The sequence below is a fragment of the Bison bison genome, unplaced genomic scaffold (assembly GCF_000754665.1).
Source record: "Bison bison bison isolate TAMUID 2011002044 unplaced genomic scaffold, Bison_UMD1.0 scf7180017851218, whole genome shotgun sequence".
Classification (NCBI taxonomy): Eukaryota; Metazoa; Chordata; class Mammalia; order Artiodactyla; family Bovidae; genus Bison; species Bison bison.
This window is the reverse complement of record NW_011481791.1, coordinates 10,305-23,575: the sequence shown is the minus strand read 5'-3', so window position 1 is coordinate 23,575 and position 13,271 is coordinate 10,305. Positions and strand designations below refer to the sequence as shown.

At 41.3% G+C, this 13,271-nt stretch overlaps 1 long non-coding RNA gene across 3 annotated transcripts; it reads right to left on the bottom strand.

Annotated features, from left to right (window-relative positions):
- Nucleotides 1-3,562: 3,562 nt before the first annotated feature.
- LOC104996139 lies at nucleotides 3,563-12,160 on the bottom strand. 3 transcript variants are annotated; one of them, XR_826139.1, is made up of 5 exons: nucleotides 11,502-12,160; nucleotides 10,181-10,471; nucleotides 8,121-8,231; nucleotides 7,641-7,786; nucleotides 3,563-5,175 (listed from the first exon to the last, which is right to left on the bottom strand). It is a non-coding gene; the product is annotated as an uncharacterized LOC104996139 (long non-coding RNA). The 3 variants fall into 3 exon arrangements; XR_826140.1 differs by lacking the exon at nucleotides 11,502-12,160 and having other exon boundaries at nucleotides 3,563-7,169; nucleotides 10,181-10,761; XR_826137.1 differs by lacking the exon at nucleotides 11,502-12,160 and having other exon boundaries at nucleotides 10,181-10,759.
- Nucleotides 12,161-13,271: the final 1,111 nt, after the last annotated feature.

Here is a 13,271-nt window from a genome sequence, read left to right as displayed (position 1 = left end):
CCATACTATCCCTCTGGGTTGTCCCAGTGCACCAGCCCCAAGCATCCAGTATCATGCATCGAACCTGGACTGGTGACTCGTTTCATATATGATATTATACATATTTCAATGCCATTCTCCCAAATCTTCCCACCCTCTCCCTCTCCCACAGAGTCCAAATAAGAAGTCCAAAACCTAATTTCAGTCTACATGTCCAACGCCCATATTCAACCACAACTTTACACTCTGTAATTTGGCAAATACAAACTCCAAAACTCTTTCCTTTCACCCATCTTCACACAGCTCTTTCCCTACATCTGTGGCATCACTGTTGCTGCTCCCTTGGTAACTCCTAAGCCCAGAGAAGAGCTATGGCTCAGCCTCTGCATCTCCCGACCTTCCTTCTGCTCTGAAATGGCTCCAACAGTTTCAAGCTCCTCACTGTCACACAGCCATAGTCAGAGGCAAACACCAGTGGGCAACTTGGAGTAGGAATTTCTCCTCTCCCGCCTTCCTCTAGTCAGGATGGAAGTCATTTTCAGAAGCTCCCAGAAAACTTTTCTTACCTATCATTGGCCAGAATAGGGTCACCTACCCACCATGAGGCTTCCCTGGTAGCTCAGGCGGTAAAGAATTCGCCTGCAATGTAGGAGACCTGGGTTCGATCCCTGGGTCGGAAAGATCCCCTGGAGAAGGGAAAAGCTACCCACTCCAGTAGCCTTGAACTGTATAGTCCATGGGGTTGCAAAGAGTCAGACATGACTGAGTGACTTTCACTTTCACCTGCCACGAGAACATGGGGATTTCCCCACCTACACCCCATATACCAGATATCTCATCTTGCAGTAGGATCAGTCAGGGCTCTGTTAGTAAGAAAAGGGAAGGCTCTGTGGGAGAAAGTGGAAGTATTTTATTTCTCCATTCCTTCTGTGTCTTCCTTGGGGAACGAGTTATCTACATGTTTGATTCCCATGGTCAGTCCATTTTGCTCTAATTGCTCCCCTCTTGTTTTCTACATTATTTTCTCATTCTGTCTTTCACATCACTGATGGGATTTTCTGTCATGTTGATGCTATTCTTTGTATTTTTGAATTCTTCAAAAGAATTTTCTCCTCAATTATTTTCTTAGCTGCCTCACCCCAACTCCCTTCATATTCTATGAGTTCATCTTTTACCTGTGGTTTCATCAATCTGTTTTGCAACCTGTTGTTTCTTTCCTTTATTTTGGAGGACCAAATATTTGTGTAGGTCTCTTGTTAGTTTTTGTTTTGTTTTGTTTTCTGCTTTTTCATCTTTGATTGGAGTCTTTCTGTTTGTTCTGCTGTTTGATTCGGCAAACCTGTGCATTTGCATTCCTTTGACCCTGCCTTCTGTCAGGACCCTGAAGTCTGAGCACATGAGTTAGAGACCTACATGTAACGGCTTGTGTTCTTTGTGTGGTCTCACAGCTGCCTGGTGAGGGTGGGAGGAGAGCATGGGCTCTGGGCAATGGAAGTTGGAGAACCCTGCCTGCTCCACTTGCTCCAGTTCTATGAAAACCACAGAGAAACAGTCTCCTCTGGGTGGGTCTTCCTGTTTCACTAGGAGTGCCTGTGTGGTTCTGCTCCCTTTCCCCTCCTCCCTGTCAGCCTGGGCCGGCTGTGATGTGGCCTCCTTGTGGGTCATAGGCTTTCCGTCCCCTCACTCCACTGCCCTGTGTCTGCTGCCTTTACCATCTGGGTCTCTTGCTCCTGGAATGGTGTTTCTCAAACTAATGCGTTTTATAGTCTCGGGCTGCTGCAAGTGCCCTGTTAGAATGTTTATATTTCTTGCTTTCATTTCAACAATAATCTGAGAGTTTAATAATCTGATAATTAGTATGTATATATTTGGATCTTGCAGGTGCCCACCTTATAACAAAGGCATTTTCAGGGCTGCATTTTCTTTTGTGTTAAAGAATCTTCATGGGGGGACCAGATAATGGCACAGACCACCTGGTGGATGGTTCACATGGAGGAGACAGGTGGGAGGACCGGTCCTGAGGTGGGGCAGAGTGACAGTAATATCCTTACTATTGATGCTGGCACCACTCTGAGTGCTGTGTGTCTGGTAACTCAGTGACTGCCAACAGCTCTATGAAGGAAGGCCTGACAACACCCCTCTCACAGCTCAGGACATGAGGGCACTGGGAGGTCAAAGCCTTGCTCAAGCATATGTATGCAGCTGGTAAGTGGTGTGAGGATATGATGCAGGTACCTGGGCCCCAAAGCTTAATTTCTTATCCATTAAGCTGTAAGGCTCACGTACATTTGCCCAAAGGTTAATTCAGCTAAAACCAGTTTGCTGAAAGATAGTTTATAGAAAAATCCATTTTCTAAGTGGGCAAATCACAGGATGAACAAGTTGATGAATTTGATACATTTATAAAATATTTGTTTCTATTAATTGTTAATAAAAATTTGTTATTTGAATCAGATGGATTACCAGAGCCCGTGAGAATTTTGGGGATAAAAGACCCCAGGGATCTGGCTTCAGCCTCCCTGGCCTCAGCCTGCCAGTCCCTCTGCCTGTCAGTCTCATCTCTCTGCCCTCCAGTCTCTCCTCTCAGGCTGTCTTGTGAACTGACTTCTCTCTGTGTCTCCAGCACCGAGCTGGGTAGAGAGACATGGAACATTGCTTTAAGTGCTCCTAGGAAGAAATAATGAAAACCTGCCAGCTAAAATAACAGAAATCTTCAAAAACTGTTAAACCATTTTTTATCCAATATAAATTGCTTTAAGTTTTACACCTAGCTAAAAAAATAAGTTTCTGGTAAATGAATATATTTGATCACTTTGATGACTTGTTGATGACTTGATCATTCACTAAATTGGCATTTGACAAATTGGCTCCCTTCTTCCCCTCAGCACCTCTCCAACAGGCACATCAAATTCAAAAGTTCCTGCTAGGTAGCTGTCAGGGACATGTCTGACTTGTGAGAAGAGTTATGGGGTTCATCTTTGTGGTACAAATTCATAAAAGTTCATTAGCAGTAATGTTGTAAATACCCATTATGGGTGCAAATACCCAATAAAGAACATTCTTATCCTGTAATTCCAGTGGCAAGTAAATACATATATGTTGAATGAAGACTTCAATAATGCCATGCTAATATTTTTTTTTTCAGGTAAATAGACCAATTTTGCAGGTCTATCATTTGTTACCAGGCAGAGTTTTGGTTAAGATGAGGTTCTGGTAAACAAAGACTTTAATCAAGTGTTGGTATAATAAATGTATGTGAATTAGCATTTTTTGTATTAAAGTTAAAAAAATATTAAATATAGAACCTGATGTGAGCCTGCAGTTTTTTTTTTTCCTCTTAATACCAAACCAATGGTTTAATTTCAACAAAACCAAAACACCCATCATGTTACATTAAAGTTGCATGTTTCAGTCTGAATATGTTTGAATAATCATTGCCCCACTGTTTTGCTGCTTGGTTCTAATTTATTTTATATGCATTGTTTTGGTTTATAATATGAAAAATATAAGCACAAGACATTGATATAGAGTTTCATATTTATACATCTTCATATAACATAATAAAAATTAAATTAACACTGAGTAATGAGAACCATTTTCTTAAAAAAAATCTTTTTTTAACTATAAAGCAAATTTTAAGTTATTACACAAAATGAGGATAAAGGGGTCTCTAATAAGCATGACACAAATACCAAACTGACCAAGTAAAGCACTAAAGAAAGTACAAGAGAAGTTCTTTTATAAATAAGGATGCAAAAATCCTAAAGATATTGTCAAACACCATCACATTAAAAAATAATATACATTAACTGAGATTTATCTAATATTGAAATAGTTCAATCCTAAGACATATATTAATTTATTATTAAGTATTAAAAAAGAAAACTATATGGTATCTTCACAGGTGATAAGTGGGAAACAATAAAATTTAATACTTTATTCTTGGTAAAATTCTAATATGTGAGATAAAATAAAACTAAATACATACTTCCTTAACATGATACAGCAGATATGCCTTACCCAAAACACAACATCATGCTTAATGGAGAAACACTAGAAGCATTTATATTAGAGTTAGGAACAATATAATGATATGCTTTATCATCATGATTATTTAACATGATTTTGGAAATATTAGCCAATTCAATTAGATAAGAAAAGGGAATGAAGCATAAACATTGGAAAGAAGGAAGCAAAAGTTATAATCACTTGTTAACATTTTTATTTATCCCTAAATTCAAAGGGATCAAATGAAAAACTGTTACAAACAGTAGAGACGTTGAGTAACATGGCTTAATATATGGTTCATATGTGTTATCTTAATAAAATTAGAATACACAGGGGGAACAAGACCCTATTTTTAATAACAACAAAATGATGAAGAATTATTATTTCAATAAGATATGCCTTCTGACTTTTGTGCAAGCATGTATAATTTAATGAAAATATAAGAGTATGTGAATTGAACTTTGAGAACCTAGATAGTACATTTCCTGTGTCTATAATTAATTCTAGTATATAACAGAGCTCAAAAAAAACAAAACAAAAACAGTTTACTTTTCTTTCCACCACTCCCCTCTACAACACAGCTGACCTTGAATCTTGTATCTACAGGCCTCTTTTTTATAATAGTCAAGGGGCATTCTTTTCACTATTCATAGTGGTGAGCTAACTGTGAAACCCTGAAGGTCCTCCCAACACGGCCCATCCTTTTCAGGGGCCCCAAGTTCCTCCCTATTCAGATAAATCATCTCTTTCCCCCCACTATCCCGTGCAGGTCTTGCCTGACCATGAGTATACCCTAATAGGATTAATAGGTTCACAGGTCCAAAGTGTGGCTGAAGGCTGAAGGCTTTGCTTCTCATATTTGGTTATTTAACTGGCAGAGCCACCACCTACCGTCTATGATGTGAGAAAATTTTTGTGGGAATTTGGGGGAGCAGCTCAGTGAGATTGGTCAGGAAGACCTAGGCTCTAGTCCTAGATCCACCTTAAGGAGGGATCTTTGGGGGCCCAAGGGTAAAGGGGTAAAGGGATGGGGCAGACCTTGCCAAGGTCCCCCTCATGCTCTGGTTTTATCATGGTCTAAGCATCACCCTGGGGTTCTGGACTTGTCCGGATCTTCTCGTAGACAGTATGGATGGCCAAAGTACACTCAGGGTTATCTGTGTGGCAGTTGCCCTTTTCCAAGTCTTTCTACAATTCAAGCAGAGTTTAGGAGTGGTCTTGATCAATTTCTAAGCATCAAGTGAAGGATAAGTCAAGTTACATCTCTTTATGAGCTTCTTGTCTTCAACAGGTAGTTCTGGCTCTCAAGCCTGATAACTCCCCCAAATACAGCTTCAGCACAGACTCTCTCTTGAACATTGTAGGATCTTTGCATTTGCTCTATCTTCTACCCAAGATACTACCTCTCTCCCCACTCCAAGACCTCCATTTTGCTCACCCCCTCGTTTCTTTCATGGTCTCTCTTCTTGGTGAGTTTTCCCCTGACAGCCTTAGTTAAAATCACACACTACCTACCCCATCTCTCTTTTCTGCTTTATTTTCTCCTAACACTTATTATCACCCAGAACTTGATGGCTTGCTTATTGACTTGTCACTCTCCATCCCCTCACCCTAGAATATTCTATGAGACCAAGGACTTTTCTTGCTTTGTAGACTTTCATAGCTCAGATTAAAAACAATTCAGGGAACACAGTAGGTGCTCAACAGATATTTGATGAACTTTAATTTGTAAATCACTTTGCTCTCAAAGTTGCTGTGGAAAGCTTAAAAGTGTCAAGTAAATGTAAGCTATTATTACTATAATCCTCATTTTATAAAAGAATAAACTGAGGCAGAAGGAGGGAAGTGATTTTCTAGAGTTGATCAAGAAGTCTGTGTCACAAACTCATTTTATGAAACAAAAACAGACTCACAAACATAGAAAATGAATGTATGGTTACTAAGGGGGAAGTGGGGGTGAGGAGAGATAAATTAGGAGTTTGGGATTAGTAGACACAAAATACTATATATAGAATGGGATAAATAACAAGGTTCTACTGTACAGTATAGGGAACTATGTTCAATACCCTGTAACAAACCATAATGGAAGAGAATATGGAAAAGTATATGTCTATCTATCTAAAACTGAATAACTTTGCTGTACACCAGAAACTAACCCAACATTGTAAGTCAACTATACTTCATTAAAAAAGAAAAAGAAATCTGTGTCAGAGCCTCATATCCATTTCTCCAGACTCTTCTTTATGCCACCCTCATCGTTTTTGCACTTAGCTTCCTGTCTCCTTGAAGGGAGTTTATTTTCTCCACCAGACTGGGAGCTCCCCAAGGGCAGAAACTGAGGTGTCAGGGGCTTCAGCATGGGGCTGCATGTCTGGGTCAGATGTTGCCTCATCTGTTTCTCTATCCCAAAGTCACTCATTGTTCCCCTCCTGTGCTTCTCTGCAGGGGTATTAGGGTTTGGGTCACAATGAACAATTTCCTAAGTTCCCCGAGGCCCAGGTTAGGTAAGGATGTAACCCAGAGGGACTGACACGGGAAGTCACAATGTGGAAGGCATTGAGGCAGTTGGGGACAGTGTGTGGAAGACTAGGCTGTGAACGAAGACACCCCTATTCTGCCTCGTTTGCATGGTTCTCTGATAAGTCCAAGTATTCCCTCTATGTCTCACTTTCCCCTACTATAACCTGCTGGGACTGGACCAGATCCTGATGCTTTGTGACTCAATCATCTAGCATTGTCCCCTCTTTGGGGAAGTCAAAGGATGAGAGAGGAGAGAACCTGGGCATCCCTGCTTCTCTTCTGCTCACCCTTTTAGTCCAGTGGTTCTCAATGGGGGGCCAGGATCACTTGGGATCAGTATCACTTGGGAATTTGTTAGAAATACAAGTTCTCAGGGCTGCCTTAGACCTACTGAATCAAAAACTCCTGGAGTGGGCCCAGAAAACTTCATTTTTAACCAAGCCCTTCAGGTGTTCCTGATGCAAGCTCTATTTGAGAATCATTGCTCTGGGAAGTCCCTTAGATGTCCTCTTTTCCTCCTGTAATTGCTGTCTTCAGTTCTTCCCCGCTGGTGAAATCATTCCATCTGTGACTGTAGCACCAATTTCCAACCAAGGGTCAGTAGCCAACATGGGATGCCCTCCTAGGAACACCTCACCAATGGGAGGGCATCAAAACATGTACTGAAAGATGTGGTATTATTGGTAGGATCCCAGGTAGGTAGGACAGAGAAAGACTTGAGGAAGAAGAGGAAATGAGCTTTTCCTGGCCCTCCTCAGCTCCTTAGGTCTGCTCTCAACCCTGGACCTGCTAGTGTGCCCTCCTTTTACTCCCTTGGGTCTTATATAGGTGATGGGGTCTATGAGACACCTGGTCATTTACACTTTTCTGCCCTGCCAACCCTCCTCCTTGGGTATTGGAGAGGATGTGATGAGGCTATGGACATACAAGTGGAGTATGCTCCCTATCAGTGGTTTCCTAACTTGGCACCTCAGCTCCCAGCATGCTGTGGGTAGCCAAGCACAGCAACCATATTGCCCAAAGCAAAGGTTGGACCCAGAATGTGATAGGGAATAGAATACTCTGGATTTCCCCAGACTTACTGCCTCTGAGAACATAGCAGACCTGGTATGATTTGATTCCCTTGAACCCACCTTAAGGTGTCTCTGGAAGCTGATCTCTTCATAGGGAGAGTCTAGGCTGTTGGTCACATCAGTCTGAAGGTTAGTAGATTCCTCTGTGGGAAGGGCCTGGGGAGTAGCTTTCAAGCCTGAAGCCTCTGGCAGGAGAGTGGACCCACCTATGTACAGCAGACGCTCAATGAGAATGAATGGAATTGGAGGTGACCCCTTGTAAGCCCTTGAGTGAGAGCAGTCATTGCTCTCTGGGTCATGGATCAGGTCCCAGACTCCTGTCTTGTCCCTGCCCTCCTCTGTTCTTCCTTTCTGGACGTGCACGTGGCTTCTGCCCCCAGCATTGCTCTATCCTAGGCTTCTATCAAGATGATTCATGGACGAGGTCAATGAGCCTCTACCTGCCCACTGCCCTGCCCTCCTCCCTGGGGTCTTGATACATGCCCTTCCTCCAGATCCCCCTCACCCCAGCCCTCCCCTCAGGGTCTACCCAGCACCTGCCTCTCCTGGTCTGCATCTTCTTTCTCATCCAGATCCACACTCCAGCTCCTAGGCTCACCATCAGGACCATGAGAAGGATGCCAAGCCAAAGCCATTTGCTCTGAAGAGAACCTGGAGTCAAAGGCTGGTGTCAGATCTGCTCAGTCAGGCCTGTTGGGTAGGCAATGGGGAGCAGGTGGGCCCCCCCTGCCCCTGGCTCAGAGCCTGTATCTTGAGTGTACATCCTTGATGTAGCTCTGACAAGTTTCTTCCTTTCCAGTCTCTCTACACACTAACCACTATTACTATAATGTTTCATCACCAGACTTTCTGTCCAATCTCTGAACAGGACCCTCAGAGGCTTCCATTAGTTGTGTGTGACATTGTTCATCCCCTTCACCTGCCTCTTTTCTCAGACTCCCACAAGAAAAATACATTCTAAGAGGAGGAAGGGATAAAGGACACTGGGATAGACCTTAGGCTTGTTCTTTTCTCTGTTTGGGACGTCTTTTCTATAACCCCACAAGAAAACTCCTATTCATCCTTCAAGGCCCATCTCAAGTGTTCCCATATCTGTGATGCCTTTCCCAACTCAGGCAGCAGTTGCTCAACTTTTTCTTCCTCCCTTCCTCCCTCTTTCCATTTCTCCCTCCCTCTTTCTTTTCCTTCTTTCCTTCTTTCCTCCCTCCTTCCCTCCCTTCCTCTCTTCCTTTCTTTCTTTCATACCAAAATCATATACTTTGTATTTTCTCCAACTTTATTGTTTAACATCTGGTTTTTTAAAATTAATTTATTTTTTAATTGAAGGATGCTTGCTTTACAGAATTTTTCTGTTTTCTGTTTTTATATTTAGAAATTTATTCTTCCCCTTCTTTGAACTATCTTCTGATAATTACTGACATGTTCTGTGTCACACACATAACTGATATCTGATATTTGATATTACTGATATATGATACTGTGCTGATATCTTCTTGCAGATCACTTCTTTTCATTCTCACAAGAGCCTTGTGAAGTACATACAATTATTATCCACATTATGGAAAAGCTATAAAAATTAAGTAACCTGTTCAAGTCTCACAGCCAGTGTGTGGTGAAGCCCCCACTACACTGTAAGTTCCTTGAGGACAGGGATTTATCTTATTTTTCACTGAGCCTTTCCCCCCATCATCAGCACCCAGTAGGCACTCAGTTGTGAGGGTTGAAATCTGAGTGAGTGAGGAAACGAGATGAAAGAGACCATTCAGACAAGAGCCCCACATGAGCAAGTAGGGGTCAGGAGGGCATTGGTGGGATAAGGCAACTGAACTAGTAATTATACCTCCTTTTTAACATCAGTTGTTCCTGCTTTATATTCCTAGGGAAAGTAGGGGACTTCTTTCCCTAGGCATTTTACAATGCCACAGTCTGAGGCTCTTTTGTAAGGGTTCACACCCCATAACCCACCCCACTTAGTCCCTTTATGTAACCAAGGTGTTGCTCTAGGCTGATGGGGAAAGTATAGTAATGGGTTGTAGTGACCACAGGTTCTCACACTGCTCAGAGGAGGGTTGAACTGTGGTTTATGCACTCAGAGGTGGTAACCATCCTTTGAAAGGACAAGTCTGGAATGCAGCAAAAATTGGGCATCTATCAGCCTGAATGTGCTATGCGAGTCCCACCCACCCAGGGTAAGGGCCAGAGTCTGCGTGACAGGAGTATTCCATGGTTGGGGGCAGGGTGCCCTGAGTTCCTTAGTGTTTACTCCTCAGATCTTTCTCCTCCTCTGCTCGGATCTGATGTCTAATTCAGCCTCCCAGGCTCATTGATATTGGGAAAGGGAGTGCACACATGCCAGTCTCACATTTATGTTCTGGGTGAAGCATTAGTCTCTGTAATTGGTCCAGTTTCTGGATTTGTAGGTTTCAAGACTGTAATGAGGCTGTGGCCATTCACTGAGGTGGGGATGTTTTGGTTGCATTCACATACACTGCCTTAAAATGTTCCTCAGTTCTCCCCATTTTCTTTGAGATTTACCAGCCTTGCCCTCCCCTAGTCTCTGCTGGCTCATTGTCATCACCTTCCTAGCTGATCACACTCACCCCTCCAGGGACAGATGTCCTCCAGGTGTAAGGTTGCATTCTTCTCTTCTGCAGGGTTGCTAACCACGCAGGTGAGGTGACTGTTGATGTGGCTGATAGGCAGGCTCAGGCTTAGGTTCCTGGAGTTGGGGAGTATCCCTCTCTGCTCCAGGTGCCTGGGGAGGCCCTGGCTTAGCCAGGTCACTGTCAGGTTCCCTGCGTTTCCTGGGATCTCACATTCTAGACTGATGTTGCACCAGCCTGATGTGTTAGATGATGAAAGAATCTGGATCTGGGGGTGGGGGATGGGATCTGGGGTGAGAGGGGACAAGAGAGAAGCTGAGCTTCAGGACTGGAGGCCAATCTAAATGCATCACCTTTCTCAGCACGTGATACATCTGCATGAGATTTCTAACTGTAGGCCTGGGGAAGGAACCTACTCTCCCTAGCCTAGGAAGTTCTGATTCCCAGCCCACTGACAGCTTAACCTTCCATGTTCAGTTATGTCTAGACAGCTAAATTATCATGGATACCTGGAGTGCTGCAGTACATGGAGTCACAAAGAGTTGGATATGACTTAGTGACTGAACAACAGCAACAATCTGATAATTATATAATTATAAGTAAATACATGATATGTCAATATATGGTAACCATATATATTATTGTATATACAATAAATAAAACATGAGAAACACTTAAAATACACTGTAAAGACATGTTTACAGTCTTGTTTTGTTTAGAGAATTAAAAAATATTGATTATCTTCAAATGTTAAAGTAAAAATGTAAGTTTAGTAACCAGTGAAATAAAAGTACAATTTTGTATAATTTCCAAACTGCTAGAGAAGTTTGGATAAAATAAAACTGTATTAATAAAACAAAAGGCAAGAAAAAACTGATAAGAAACATTAAATAAGATGTCTGGAGTAGGTCCATACATGTAAAAAATTAAAATACATCTGAATGCATTATATCCCCCTATTAAAAAACCAAGACACAAATTAGGTAAAATCAGCTGTGTGTCATTTATATTAATGATACAGAAAGATCAAAAAGACAGATGAAAAATAATAAATGAGGAAAATGTCAACCAAATGATTGTCAATGTGGCAACAGTCACTATAGACTGCTTTCATCTGAGATGAAAAACATTAAGCAGGCCAGAGATATTTTAGATTATTATGTACCTAGCAACATGATTTGGAAATGCATAAATCAAATCCACTAATACTACAATAGATGGTTTTACTATGGCAGATATAAATGGATTAGAGGACAGGATGTAACATAGGTAAACACAGATGTTAATGGCCAGGTGGCCAATCTGGTAGGTAACTCACTCTATGCTCAGTCCCTCTTTCCTCACTGTCCTTGACTTTGTCTATTGAAGAATCTAGAAAGCAAAATTCTCCATTTCAGTCTTTCTTATATTTGCACTTGTTCTGAGCAGTGAAGTAGGGGCAATTTGCTGCACGAGAGGAAAAGTCTTCACTTCTGAAAAGAGAAAGCTTCAACACAAGAAAGATTATTCCCCCTGTCTTTCTTTTTTTGCTATTTTTTTTTCTAGAATGATATCTAGAGAAACAGTCATCCTGTTTCAAAGCAACAAGCACGAGAACAAAACCCATGTGCCAATGATGGCAGAACAGAAAAATAGAGTGAGCCTCCACCTCAGGGGTCAATGATGAACAGACACATGGATGCCAGAGAAAGTTACCTCTTGACTTCTGGTTACATGAGAAAAGTAAACCCCCATTTTCTCAAGCCTTTAAAAATCAAGCTTAATGCTAATTGAAGTCAAATATATAACTAACTTACATGCATAGATAACAATAAAAAGATTTGATCAGCAAAATCAAAGCCATTTAAAAAAGAGATCAATCAAAAGAATAAATATTGCTAACCAAACACTTAAAGTTATAAGTAAATGTCACATAGAATGAGAATTGGACATAACTACAGATAAGAGAAGGGCTTCCCTGGTGGCTCAAATGGTAAAGAATCTGCCCGCAATGCAGGAAATGCAGGTTTGATCCCTGGATCAGGAAGATCCCCTGGAGATGGGAATGGCTACCCACTGCAGTATTCTTGCCTGGAGAATTCCATTGACAGAGGAGACTGGTGGGCTACAGTCCATGAGTCGCAAAGAATCAGACACAACTGACCGACTAACACTACTACCACTAGAGATAAGAGAAGATGAAAAATTATAAGGAAACACTGTGTACAACTAAATATCAATAGATTTTAAGATATAAGTGAAATAATGCTTTTCTAAGAAAGTGTTAATGATCAAAATCTTATTAAGAAGCAGCAGCAAACCTGAATACACCCATTGTCTTAGAAACATGACCAAAGATCTGTCCTTATGAAGGTCATGAAGAGTATTTGGTTTCAGGAGTGAGTGTGACCAAATGACCAAAGAAAGAAAACTCTTGCATTATATACTTTGTCTCAGAGCTTGAAATGGCAAAATGACCTCCAGGTCATTCTGAAAGTACAGTTTAACACTCACATCAGACAAGAATACCAAAACCAAAACAAGACAAAACACACAAATCCACGGATTAATGTCAGTTTCAAACAGAGAATTTAAAATTCCTAAATTAAATATTAGCAAATATAATCACACAATACACTATGATCAAGTTGGATTTATTATAGGAATGCAAAGACAGTATAATTAGGAAATTTACTAATGCAGTTTATGCCATTAACAGATGAAAAGAAAACACAACACCTAACATTTACTGAGCAGGTATGTATTTCTAGACTTAGTTCCAAAGGCTTCACATGAGCTCATCTAACCTCATAATAACCCTATAAAGTTACATGGATTAGCTGTGTCAGTGGAGTCATCTAGGGCAGGGGTAAGCAAAGGGTAAAAGACTGGACAGTAAATATTTTAGGTTTCATAGGCTGTATGGTCTCTTGCAAAAAAGCAAAATGGCTGTCTGGGGAGGCCTTACAAATAGCTGTGAAAAGAAGAGAAGTGAAAAGCAAAGGAGAAAAGGAAAGATATAAACATCTGAATGCAGAGTTCCAAAGAATAGCAAGAAGAGATAAGAAAGCCTTCCTCAGCAATCAATGCAAAGAAATAGAGGAAAACA